The sequence below is a fragment of the Danio rerio genome, chromosome 20 (genome assembly GCF_052040795.2).
Source record: "Danio rerio strain M-AB ecotype USA chromosome 20, GRCz13ab, whole genome shotgun sequence".
In the NCBI taxonomy this organism is placed as follows: domain Eukaryota; kingdom Metazoa; phylum Chordata; class Actinopteri; order Cypriniformes; family Danionidae; genus Danio; species Danio rerio.
Genome location: NC_141040.1, coordinates 29,659,352 through 29,672,012, shown reverse-complemented (window position 1 = coordinate 29,672,012; position 12,661 = coordinate 29,659,352). Strand labels below are relative to the sequence as shown.

General features: G+C 36.7%; 9 non-coding genes across 9 annotated transcripts; all 9 read right to left on the bottom strand.

Moving 5' to 3' along the window:
- Nucleotides 1-285: 285 nt before the first annotated feature.
- On the bottom strand, nucleotides 286-357 carry trnac-gca (transfer RNA cysteine (anticodon GCA)). The gene has a single exon. It is a non-coding gene; the product is annotated as a tRNA-Cys (tRNA).
- Nucleotides 358-1,703: 1,346 nt separating this feature from the next.
- On the bottom strand, nucleotides 1,704-1,775 carry trnac-gca (transfer RNA cysteine (anticodon GCA)). The gene has a single exon. It is a non-coding gene; the product is annotated as a tRNA-Cys (tRNA).
- A 403-nt stretch (nucleotides 1,776-2,178) lies between these two features.
- On the bottom strand, nucleotides 2,179-2,250 carry trnac-gca (transfer RNA cysteine (anticodon GCA)). Its single transcript has one exon. It is a non-coding gene; the product is annotated as a tRNA-Cys (tRNA).
- An 880-nt stretch (nucleotides 2,251-3,130) lies between these two features.
- Nucleotides 3,131-3,202, bottom strand: trnac-gca (transfer RNA cysteine (anticodon GCA)). Its single transcript has one exon. It is a non-coding gene; the product is annotated as a tRNA-Cys (tRNA).
- A 167-nt stretch (nucleotides 3,203-3,369) lies between these two features.
- Nucleotides 3,370-3,441, bottom strand: trnac-gca (transfer RNA cysteine (anticodon GCA)). The gene has a single exon. It is a non-coding gene; the product is annotated as a tRNA-Cys (tRNA).
- A 164-nt stretch (nucleotides 3,442-3,605) lies between these two features.
- trnac-gca (transfer RNA cysteine (anticodon GCA)) lies at nucleotides 3,606-3,677 on the bottom strand. The gene has a single exon. It is a non-coding gene; the product is annotated as a tRNA-Cys (tRNA).
- A 7,466-nt stretch (nucleotides 3,678-11,143) lies between these two features.
- On the bottom strand, nucleotides 11,144-11,215 carry trnac-gca (transfer RNA cysteine (anticodon GCA)). The gene has a single exon. It is a non-coding gene; the product is annotated as a tRNA-Cys (tRNA).
- Nucleotides 11,216-11,619: 404 nt separating this feature from the next.
- On the bottom strand, nucleotides 11,620-11,691 carry trnac-gca (transfer RNA cysteine (anticodon GCA)). Its single transcript has one exon. It is a non-coding gene; the product is annotated as a tRNA-Cys (tRNA).
- An 880-nt stretch (nucleotides 11,692-12,571) lies between these two features.
- On the bottom strand, nucleotides 12,572-12,643 carry trnac-gca (transfer RNA cysteine (anticodon GCA)). Its single transcript has one exon. It is a non-coding gene; the product is annotated as a tRNA-Cys (tRNA).
- Between the last annotated feature and the right edge of the window lie 18 nt (nucleotides 12,644-12,661).

Below are 12,661 nucleotides of genomic sequence, written 5' to 3'. Positions count from 1 at the left end.
CCCAGGGTAAACATAAGCAACAGATACAAATCCGAGGTCTTACCAAAGGGGGCACCCCGATTTGAACCGGGGACCTCTTGATCTGCACTCAAATGCTCTACCACTGAGTTATACCCCCAAGACAACAAGTTTGATTTAGCAAAGAAAGAAAACTCTTTCATAAAGATCTGTCTAAAAATCCATTTTGGCAAAAGAGCGACTGGTCAATCAGTTAGGCAGATCCAACTTCAATGTAGCAACCCGTTATCAAGGTAAGTTACAGACACAAATCCAAGGTCTTGACAAAGGGGGCACCCCGATTTGAACCAGGGACCTCTTGATCTGCAGTCAAATGCTCTACCACTGAGCTATACCCCCATGACAATGAGTTTGGAATAGCAAAGAAAAAAAACTCTTTCACAAAGATCTGTCTGAAAATCAATTTTGGAAAAACAAGCGACTGGTCAATCAGTTAGGAAGATCCAACTTCAAAGTAGCAACTCGGGGTCAAGGTAAGTTACGGATACAAATCCAAGGTCTTGACAAAGGGGGCACACGGATTTGAACCGGGGACCTCTTCATCTGCAGTCAAATATTCTCCGACTGAGCTATACACCTATGACAACTATTTTGATTTAGCAAAACAAGAAAACTCTTTCATAAAGATCTGTTTGAAAATACAATTTCAAAAACCGATTGGTTATTTCGTTAGGAAGAGCCAACTTCTATGTACCAACAAAGGGTAAACACTAGTAACAGAAACAAATCCAAGGTCTTGCCAAAGGGGGCACCTGCATTTGAACTGGGAACCTCTTGATCTGCAGTCAAATGCTCTACCACTGAGATATACCCCCAAGACAAACAGTTTGGTATAGCAAAGAAAGAAAACTCTTTTATAAAGATCTGTCTGAAAATCAATTTTGGAAAAAAAGCGACTGGTCAATCAGTTAGGAAGATCAAACTTCAAAGTAGCAACCCGGGGTCAAGGTAAGCTACGGACACAAATCCAAGGTCTTGACAAAGGGGGCACCCGGACTTGACTTGGGTATGTTTTGATCTGCAGTCAAGTGTTCTCCCACTGAGCTATACCCCCATGACAACAATTTTGATTTAGCAAAACAAGAAAACTCTTTCATCAAGATCTGTTTGAAAATCCTATTTCAAAAACCGCTTGGTTATGCCGTTAGGAAGAGCCAACTTCTATGTACCAACAAAGGGTAAACACAAGTAACAGATACAAATCCAAGGTCTTGCCAAAGGGGGCACCCGGATTTGAACCGGGACCTCTTGATCTGCAGTCAAATGCTCTACCACTGAGCTCAAGACAAACAGTTTGGTATAGCAAAGAAAGAAAACTCTTTCAAAAAGATCTGTCTGAAAATCAATTTTGGAAAAAAAGCGACTGGTCAATCAGTTAGGAAGATCCAACTTCAAAGTAGCAACCCGGGGTCAATGTAAGCTACGGACACAAATCCAAGGTCTTGACAAAGGGGGCCCCCGGACTTGACTTGGGTATGTCTTGATCTGCAGTGAAGTGTTCTCCCACTGAGCTATACCCCCATGACAACAAATTTGATTTAGCAAAACAAGAAAACTCTTTCATCAAGATCTGTTTGAAAATCCAATTTCAAAAACCGATTGGTTATGCCGTTAGGAAGAGCCAACTTCTATGTACCAACAAAGGGTAAACACAAGTAACAGATACAAATCCAAGGTCTTGCCAAAGGGGGCACCCGGATTTGAACCGGGGACCTCTTGATCTGCAGTCAAATGCTCTACCACTGAGCTATACCCCCATGCCAACAGGTATTATTAAGCAAAGAAAGAAAACTCTTTCATAAAGATCTGTCTAAAAATCAATTTTGGCAAAAGAGTGACTGGTCAATCAGTTAGGAAGATCCAACTTAAATGTAGCAACCCGTTATCAAGTTAAGTTACAGACACAAATCCAAGGTCTTGACAAAGGGGGCACCCGGACTTGCCTTGGGTAAGTCTTGATCTGCAGTCAAGTGTTCTCCGACTGAGCTATACCCCCATGACAACAATTTTGATTTAGCAAAACAAGAAAACTCTTTCATCAAGATCTGTTTGAAAATCCAATTTCAAAAACCGATTGGTTATGCCGTTAGGAAGAGCAAACTTCTATGCACCAACCCAGGGTAAACATAAGCAACAGATACAAATCCGAGGTCTTACCAAAGGGGGCACCCGGATTTGAACCGGGGACCTCTTGATCTGCAGTCAAATGCTCTACCACTGAGCTATACCCCCATGCCAACAGGTATTATTAAGCAAAGAAAGAAAACTCTTTCATAAAGATCTGTTTGAAAAAGCAATTTCAAAAACCGATTGGTCATGCCGTTAGGAAGAGCCAACTTCTATGTACCAACAAAGGGTAAACACAAGTAACAAATACAAATCCAAGGTCTTGCCAAAGGGGGCACCCGGATTTGAACTGGGAACCTCTTCATCTGCAGTCAAATGCTCTACCACTGAGCTATACCTCAAGACAAACAGTTTGATATAGCAAAGAAAGAAAACTCTTTCATAAAGATCTGTCTGAAAATCAATTTTGGAAAAAAAGCGACTGGTCAATCAGTTAGGAAGATCCAACTTCAATGTAGCAACCCGTTATCAAGGTAAGTTACAGACACAAATCCAAGGTCTTGACAAAGCGGACACCCGGATTTGAACTGGGAACCTCTTCACCTGCAGTCAAATGCTCTACCACTAAGCTACACCCCCAAGACAAACAGTTTGGTATAGCAAAGAAAGAAAACTCTTTCATAAAGATCTGTCTGAAAATCAATTTTGGAAAAAAAGCGACTGGTCAATCAGTTAGGAAGATCCAACTTTAAAGAAGCAACCTGGGGTCAAGGTAAGCTACGGACACAAATCCAAGGTCTTGACAAAGGGGGCACCCGGACTTGCCTTGGGTATGTCTTGATCTGCAGTCAAGTTTTCTCCCACTGAGCTATACCCCCATGACAACAATTTTGATTTAGCAAAACAAGAAAACTCTTTCATAAAGATCTGTCTAAAAATCAATTTTGGAAAAAGAGCGACTGGTCAATCAGTTAGGAAGATCCAACTTCAATGTAGCAACCCGTTATCAAGGTAAGTTACAGACACAAATCCAAGGTCTTGACAAAGGGGGCACCCGGACTTGAACCGGGGACCTCTTGATCTGCAGTCAAACGCTCTACCACTGAGCTATACCCCCATGACAACAAGTTTTATTTAGCAAAGAAAGAAAACTCTTTCATAAAGATCTGTCTAAAAATCAATTTTGGAAAAAGAGCGACTGGTCAATCAGTTAGGAAGATCCAACTTAAATGTAGCAACCCGTTATCAAGGTCAGTTACAGACACAAATCCAAGGTCTTGACAAAGGGGGCACCCGGATTTGAACCAGGGACCTCTTGATCTGCAGTCAAATGCTCTACCACTGAGTTATACCCCCATGACAACAAGTTTTATTTAGCAAAGAAAGAAAACTCTTTCATAAAGATCTGTTTGAAAATACAATTTCAAAAACCGATTGGTTATGCCATTAGGAAGAGCCAACTTCTATGTACCAACAAAGGGTAAACACTAGTAACAGATACAAATCCAAGGTCTTACCAAAGGGGGCACCCCGATTTGAACCGGGGACCTCTTGATCTGCAGTCTAATGCTCTACCACTGAGCCATACCCCCATGACAACAAGTTTTATTTAGCAAAGAAAGAAAACTCTTTCATAAATATCTGTCTAAAAATCAATTTTGGAAAAAGAGCGACTGGTCAATCAGTTAGTGTAGTGGTTTTCTTGGTTCTTCTCTTACTAAATCAAACTCAGTCTGGAGGTTATGAATATCAGAAGAATATACTTTATTGTCGACAACAAAGGAGAACTTTCAGGAGACGCCCAGTAGCATCTCTGTCTGAAAAATTCTGCCTCACTCCTGTTCTGGCCTTATTTAAATACCCTTTTACATCTGTTGTTTTCCTTTGTTCTCCATATATTACACAAGATCCCTCCTAGTTTAACCCCTGACCCCAAATTCCACCTCTGACATCTGTTTCCTGAGACACCTCAGGCTTTTTTACCACTCTCTTTTCATCCCTTCTTTTATGACCCCTAGTTGTTTCCTCAGGCCATTTCCTCTTTCCAATTGTTTTAATGGTATGCAAGTCTACAAGCAGATTATACACATATAACCTGAATATATAGATTAACTTCACACTCCAAAGAGCACAAAATCCACCTCATATAATCCCTCCTCTTAAGACTTTAAGTCTTAATATTCTTGCTTTTGGCCCATAGTGCAACTCCATGATCTAGACCTCAGCCATATTACCTAATGACAAATATATGTCACAGTATTATTACAAATGACCAAATCATGTAATTGCACTTTGGAATAGAATCACGCCAAACCTCTGTGTCCTGATCTGACGAGGACACAGTAAAAGACTTGATTCTATTTTGTTGATATCATAAAAAGTAGTATTTTAAGCATACAATTAGTTATCTATTTGCTTCTGGGGGTCATGATTATTTAACATCCAGTAAAGAATAAAACTAAAACAAAAGATAAACATGCACAATCTCCCAATCTAGGGTCACAACAGTTGATCTTCAGCCCAGATACTTTGCGTATCGTAGAGAGCCGCCGTTTTGGGGTAGAGGTTACTAGCACTTAACACCCAAGGCATGGATCCTCTTCATCATCCTCTTCTTTATCTAAACTATACAAATTTTTAGCACTAGTTCATCTTTTTGACCCTAAATCTGGCACATACTTGCGAGCATTCTTTGTTTCGTTCTAGCCTTAAAAAGTGTTGATAGAGACTTTATGTTGAGAGTCTATAACCTGAAGTTGTGGTGATTATCATCACTTGAATTTGTGGCACCTTCTGTATTTCTCACTCAGGTATATAATCAAAATTACTCTTTTAACTGTTCTGATGAACTGCTTCTGCCACACTTTGCACTTCGTTGAGCTTCAAGATTTTCTGCCTCCTCTGTTTCCCGTTAGCTTTCTCTTGCTGGAGCTTTTTTCTTTGGCTGTCTTGTGCTGTGGTCCAGATGGTATCCAGTTGATGGCATCCCCTTTGGTAACCTTGGCATAAGGTCCATTTCTCCTGATTTCACTCCAGAAAACCTCAGATATACTCGATCACCGGATTAATCTCCTGCTTCTGGTCCTTTCTGGTTTCCTGTACAGATATTGCTTTGCACATGGCAGTTAGTTTCCTCATAAAAGACCAAACTTCTTTCTAATGCATTATAAATGTTCTCCAAACATTCCACAAGGTTAAATACGAGATTACATGTAAGGGTAGACCCAATAGTATTTCATGCAATGTTAGTTGCTTGTTTCTGTCAGTTTTCATGCAATCACTTATTAATGCAAAAGGTATATTATTTTAACACATCTTGTTAAACTAGGCCTTGAAGGATCATCTTCAGCTCTTTCAATCATTCCTTACAATTATGTGTAATTTCTCAATTTTCTTTATTTCCAATACTTTATCAATACATTTACTTATCTATTCACTGAATCACATATCCACTTATTTATCTACTTAATTACCTTTATTCACTTTAATTGACTTTAAGTACTCTAATTTATTTTTCAATATAGACACATTAAACTTATTTCTAAAGGTATTGCAAATCTGAGACTTCTCTTGTCTTAAATGTAATAACTGTTCCTTCTTCCCTGCTGTGCTAATGGAATTACCTTCACTCATCTACCACAACTGCCATGCCCAAAAACTTGTATATGTATAAGTTAATTTTATCATTTCACAACATCCACTATGAAGTTCTTGAATAACCCATTAGATCTATTGTTGTTCCTCTACTCACATTCTACTTTGCACAAATGTCACATGTGGACAACAATTCAGTAATCACTGCATTTTAAAAAGGCGATCATTTTTTCAAATAATTTTACTTGCTGCTTAATTTTCCTTATCACTTCACCCATGATTCAAACCATGTACATCTCAAATGCCAATATCTAGAAATGCTGTTGCCTCAACAATCTGTTCTTTGTATGTATTACATAAACCTTATTTGTCTTTTTCGTTCACCTCTAATGCTACATGTATTGTTCATAAAGACTAGTACGTTGTTTAATTTGTACTATCATCTAATTGAGGTTGTGACTCTATACTAGTGTTATACCTGCTACCTTATTTTCTTTCATGTAAAATCAATTTTTTATTTATCAGCTTACTTGCAGATAACTAAATCCTACACATTACAATATCCATCACGAAATAATCTAAATCCTTTTATGCATTCTAATGTATGTATAACAGCCTATTTACTTTAAGTGTAACCAAGTGTCTACCCTCCTCTGATAATTAACTGAACAGAAATCAATTACTTTAACATATTTGGCATCCAAACTAACAAATGTAAGTGCAACGCGTGTTAGGAACCTCTGCTAAGAAATTCTCTATCACTGACTGTTCTTAAATCATAGATTTTACAACATCTACTTTTGCCTGTTTTGACTAATGCCATCATCAAAAATTAAATTTTAATCAAATCAAAATAAAATCCATTTTATTAGTTACCTACACAATCACAACCAAATTAGAAATGCCATAACATATTTTAATGTTTCTAATATTGTTATGTTCTCAAAAGTTTCAATAATGCCTATTCCAGCATATAACAGACCTGCATCTGGTTAAATTTTAATTAATCCTCCCTATGCTGGCTAATTTTGTTTTCCCTTAATGTCCTGAACTGTTAATCATTATTAAAACTTGCCACCTAAGTAATTTCTTATTTCTGAGCTATTTCTTATTTTGCATTTTATATTAATTAGCATTTTTCACTTTTCAGCATTTTCAGCTCCAATTCCTTACTGCTTTCACATCACATTGTTTGTACATACATTTTTTGTTGTAATTTTCTACCAGTTGACCGAAAAATCACTGGATTTCTTTATAGGTTCCTCTCTATCTGATCTGATTATTCATCTTTAGTCCTTAATCCTTTTTGCTTTTAATTATTATTTCTTCACATATGTAAAACAACCTATTTTCTGTTTTTAAACACTTTTCTCTTTCAAATATTCTTTTAGTACATTTAGAATTGTTACTTTTTGACCTATTCAGTACTGTGAGTTCATTTTACTTTTTTTTTTTTTCATTCCCTTCAAATATAAATCACTTTTCTGTCTTAATCTCTGACATAATTTTTCTCTCAAATCTTGGTTTAGTTTACTCAAAATAAGTTTTCCCTATTTTTTTACTTAAATATTTAATTCCATCAACTTCTAACCCAAATTATTTTTTGTGTTATAAAAGCTGTCTCTTTTTCTTTTATTAGTCACCACCATGCATTATAATTTGTCCTCCTATGTTCAATAATCTCTATGAATTAACCTATGAAAATGAACCAAAATAATTTAACATTCTTCATAATTTATCATTTTAACCTTACACATTTAAAGTTTCATCGTACATTATCATCTGAGACTTTTCTTACAGTTTACATGATACTTTTCTTTTTATCATATTGATAGGAGTCTGATTTGATACAAGAATGGGTAGCTACACTTTTGCTCTTATTTTTGCCCTCTGAGTGGTCACATTGTAGTCAATTTGGACTATAGGTCGACTGCTTTGAGATGGACTGCCAGACTCCCCCTCCTCACACCCTAAGAAGACAACTTGTTCATAGATTGGTGCAGTTTTTCTGTGGTGTCCAGGGCCACAGCTTCCCCCACTCTCTTCCATTGAGCTGTTGTAAAGTTCTGGTGGAGCGCTTTTTCTCTTTGATCAGTTCATCATTAGCTTGTTTGCCTCTTTTTCGTGTCTCTGAACATAAGTAGCCTTTCCAGTCCTCAGTAATTCCTGGGCATGCAGTGTCTGCCTCACTGCTTTCACAAATGTCCACAGCCAACAGTTTGTCCATTGTGTTTTTCAAACACCTTTTCCATTTGCCAGTGCACTCAGAGATGTCTAGTAGGTAAGAGACCACAGTCCCCCAAAGTCCATCCCTTTGTCCTCCTAATTAATATATGGAATTGAGCTAATGACCTATAAAAGTATTTTCTTCTTTCCCATTTTTTTTTCCATCAAATGGAGACTCCTCTCATCTATTTTCTCTCCTTACGGTTTTAACAGTTTATTTTCTCTAATTCATAATCATTTTACCATATGTAAATATGTTTAATTTTCTATTTCTTTAGTGTTATTCTAATAAATTTCTTTAGCTCCAGATTGTGTTTCACTTTACATTTCTCCTCATCTATGCTAGTGTTCCTTTACTAACCGGTCATTTTTACATCGAATTTTAGTTTCCCTAACATTTTCTATGCTCAGTTTCTATTTTCTCACTGCTTGCATCAAATGTTTCTTCTGTTTGCCATTTGTCATTATCTTATCTTTTTTTTTCTCTGCCACGTATTTTAGTCTTGCATTTTTTATTTCCATATATGTTTTTCCATACTTGTTTTAATTCAGTAGTATTACATGGTGGCCCAATATCTGATATAACCATTCAAAATCATTACTGCTATAGCTCAGGGTTCATATTAATAATTAAATTCACCTATTTATTTACTAAAAGCATTTTTCATTTTTGAAGTGCAATGCATAATTATCAATTTAGCTTCTTACTGCATAGACTTTTAAATGTATTTTTTAACTCACTCTAACGCATTCTTTAACATTTACCTAGCTTCTATGATTTTCATCTGAATCACTTTACTTCACTACAAATAAATGACATAGCTGATTTTGAGAAAGATGAAACAAACATTTGTATTGCCCTTAAATACAAACAAATTCTCTAAAGTCAATTATTTCTTCAAATTGTTACTGCTTTTTACTTTTTATCTTATCTGTTCAATGTGCCTATATTGTAAGTATTTTTTAAACATCTAATTTTATCTATGAAACAGTGGACTTATTTTTTCTATTTCTATTTTATTCTTTTTCCTTTCCGTAATTTGAGCTTTTAGCTCTTAGGTTTTCTTATACATTTCTTATACATTTTAAAGCTTACACATTTTCTAATTAAATCTTCAGTTAATCAATATTAATTTTTCAAGTTTTCTTTTTCTTTCTTATTCTCAATCAAAGAACTAACTTATATGTTATTTATCCATACTTATTTAGTAAATCTATTTTTTTATTACTACATTCTTTTACTCCATATTACCTTTATCTCTATATACAGTATATTGATCATTATGGCTTTATTTATTCTTTTTCATTAGTAGAGTTTCAAACTCTTTTCTATATAATATAACTCTATTATTAGTACTTCCTCATTTCATTTATCTTACTATACTACTTTATAATATATCTATTCAGTAATAACTTATATTCTATCCACAAGTATGTTAAAGTCTATGTCATTATTATATCTATAGTTTGATCTCCTCTCTTTTACTTTCCTCTTCTCTATTTCCCTAGTGCTGTAAATAGACATAATCTATTGTTCACACATGGACACCATAAATCTCTCTCTTACCCCCATCCTGGAGCAGACTGTCTTTCACTCATTGCTATGTCAGGAATTTCAGTTCACTCTGCCTATTGTTCTTTTTTTAACATATTCAAACTTAAAACACAAAGATAATTTCAGGAAAATGTTTAACTATTATATTATTCTGCCTTTTACTCTGTGTCTTTCAAATGCAACATGTTCCATTAGTTTTGATTTAAGAGACTCCTCTCTTTATATCATAATCTCTTCTCTTAAACTGCATCAATCACTATTCCTATTGTTCTTTAAATCACACCACACATATGCAGCCCTCCTTTTATATTATAATATACTATAATCATTATTTTAACCTACTTCTTATTGAAAACATACTTTTAAACACATTCACACTTCTAATCTTATTACTTTTCCTCTTCTCATTCACTCCTCTCCTCCACTCAGTGTAACAGGAGCTGCATCCCCCCATCCTCATTCCATTCAAGGAGGAGGAAGGCAGTCTTCTCTGCCCACCAATGTGGACTATTTTGCCACAATCTGAAGCAGCAAATACACAAACACTTCAATTAAATAAATACTCTACACTACACTCCTCTTGAGTGACCTGTCCGAGCAGCCCTCTAACCTTAGAGCGGTAACCACAGGCTTTCGCCTACCCATGCAGCCCTTTGTTTATCTCCTCAAACAAAGCGGTATCGTAGGTCTTAGCGTGCATCTCTCTACTTTAATCTGCTTTAATCTCTTAACTGTTACCACACATTAAGGACTCTCTCTTAAAACTTATAAATGCTCTATGCATATCTTACATCATTAATAATTTCCCAAATCTGGGTAACAGTTACTAGTTAATGTTTATCCTATCCATCAAGGCCCTCTTAGGAAAACACAGATCATTTGCATGCAAATTACTCTTTTTCTTCTGTTATTCAAAACCCCATTTTTCTTTAATATCTTTTTTACATTTACTTTTAATTCTTTAAAGCTGGAGAAACAGTTCAAGTGTATTTACCTGTACAAGCAGGTCCTGGCAGAAAAAACACAAACTAATAAGCATAAAATCACTTACCGTTTTTTTTATTGTGGCCACATATTTGTGTTTTCTCTCCAGTCCAGCATGCACAGTAACACCAGTCCTGCTCCTTTCCAGCCCACCCAGAGGGACGCCAAATGTAGTGGTTTTCTTGGTTCTTCTCTTACTAAATCAAACTCAGTCTGGAGGTTATGAATATCAGAAGAATATACTTTATTGTCGACAACAAAGGAGAACTTTCAGGAGACGCCCAGTAGCATCTCTGTCTGAAAAATTCTGCCTCACTCCTGTTCTGGCCTTATTTAAATACCCTTTTACATCTGTTGTTTTCCTTTGTTCTCCATATATTACACAAGATCCCTCCTAGTTTAACCCCTGACCCCAAATTCCACCTCTGACATCTGTTTCCTGAGACACCTCAGGCTTTTTTACCACTCTCTTTTCATCCCTTCTTTTATGACCCCTAGTTGTTTCCTCAGGCCATTTCCTCTTTCCAATTGTTTTAATGGTATGCAAGTCTACAAGCAGATTATACACATATAACCTGAATATATAGATTAACTTCACACTCCAAAGAGCACAAAATCCACCTCATTAGGAAGATCCAACTTCAATGTAGCAACCCATTATCAAGGTAAGTTACAGACACAAATCCAAGGTCTTGACAAAGGGGGTACCCGGATTTGAACCAGGGACGTCTTGATCTGCAGTCAAATGCTCTACCACTGAGTTATAACCCCATGACAACAAGTTTTATTTAGCAAAGAAAGAAAACTCTTTCATAAAGATCTGTCTGAAAATCAATTTTGGAAAGAAAGCAACTGGTCAATCAGATAGGAAGATCCAACTTCAAAGTAGCAACCCGCGGTCAAGGTAAGTTACGGACACAAATCTAAGGTCTTGACAAAAGGGAGCACCCAGACTTGACTTGGGGTTCTCTTGATCAGCAGTCAAATGCTCTACCACTGAGCTATACTCCCACGACAATAATTTTGATTTAGCAAAACAAGAAAACTCTTTCATAAAGATCTGTTTGAAAATCCAATTTCAAAAACCGATTGGTTATGCCATTAGGAAGAGCAAACTTCTATGCACCAACCCAGGGTAAACATAAGCAACAGATACAAATCCGAGGTCTTACCAAAGGGGGCACCCGGATTTGAACCGGGGACCTCTTGATCTGCAGTCAAATGCTCTACCACTGAGCTATACCCCCATGCCAACAGGTATTATTAAGCAAAGAAAGAAAACTCTTTCATAAAGATCTGTTTGAAAAAGCAATTTCAAAAACCGATTGGTCATGCCGTTAGGAAGAGCCAACTTCTATGTACCAACAAAGGGTAAACACAAGTAACAAATACAAATCCAAGGTCTTGCCAAAGGGGGCACCCGGATTTGAACTGGGAACCTCTTCATCTGCAGTCAAATGCTCTACCACTGAGCTATACCTCAAGACAAACAGTTTGATATAGCAAAGAAAGAAAACTCTTTCATAAAGATCTGTCTGAAAATCAATTTTGGAAAAAAAGCGACTGGTCAATCAGTTAGGAAGATCCAACTTCAATGTAGCAACCCGTTATCAAGGTAAGTTACAGACACAAATCCAAGGTCTTGACAAAGCAGACACCCGGATTTGAACTGGGAACCTCTTCACCTGCAGTCAAATGCTCTACCACTAAGCTACACCCCCAAGACAAACAGTTTGGTATAGCAAAGAAAGAAAACTCTTTCATAAAGATCTGTCTGAAAATCAATTTTGGAAAAAAAGCGACTGGTCAATCAGTTAGGAAGATCCAACTTTAAAGAAGCAACCTGGGGTCAAGGTAAGCTACGGACACAAATCCAAGGTCTTGACAAAGGGGGCACCCGGACTTGCCTTGGGTATGTCTTGATCTGCAGTCAAGTTTTCTCCCACTGAGCTATACCCCCATGACAACAATTTTGATTTAGCAAAACAAGAAAACTCTTTCATAAAGATCTGTCTAAAAATCAATTTTGGAAAAAGAGCGACTGGTCAATCAGTTAGGAAGATCCAACTTCAATGTAGCAACCCGTTATCAAGGTAAGTTACAGACACAAATCCAAGGTCTTGACAAAGGGGGCACCCGGACTTGAACCGGGGACCTCTTGATCTGCAGTCAAACGCTCTACCACTGAGCTATACCCCCATGACAACAAGTTTTATT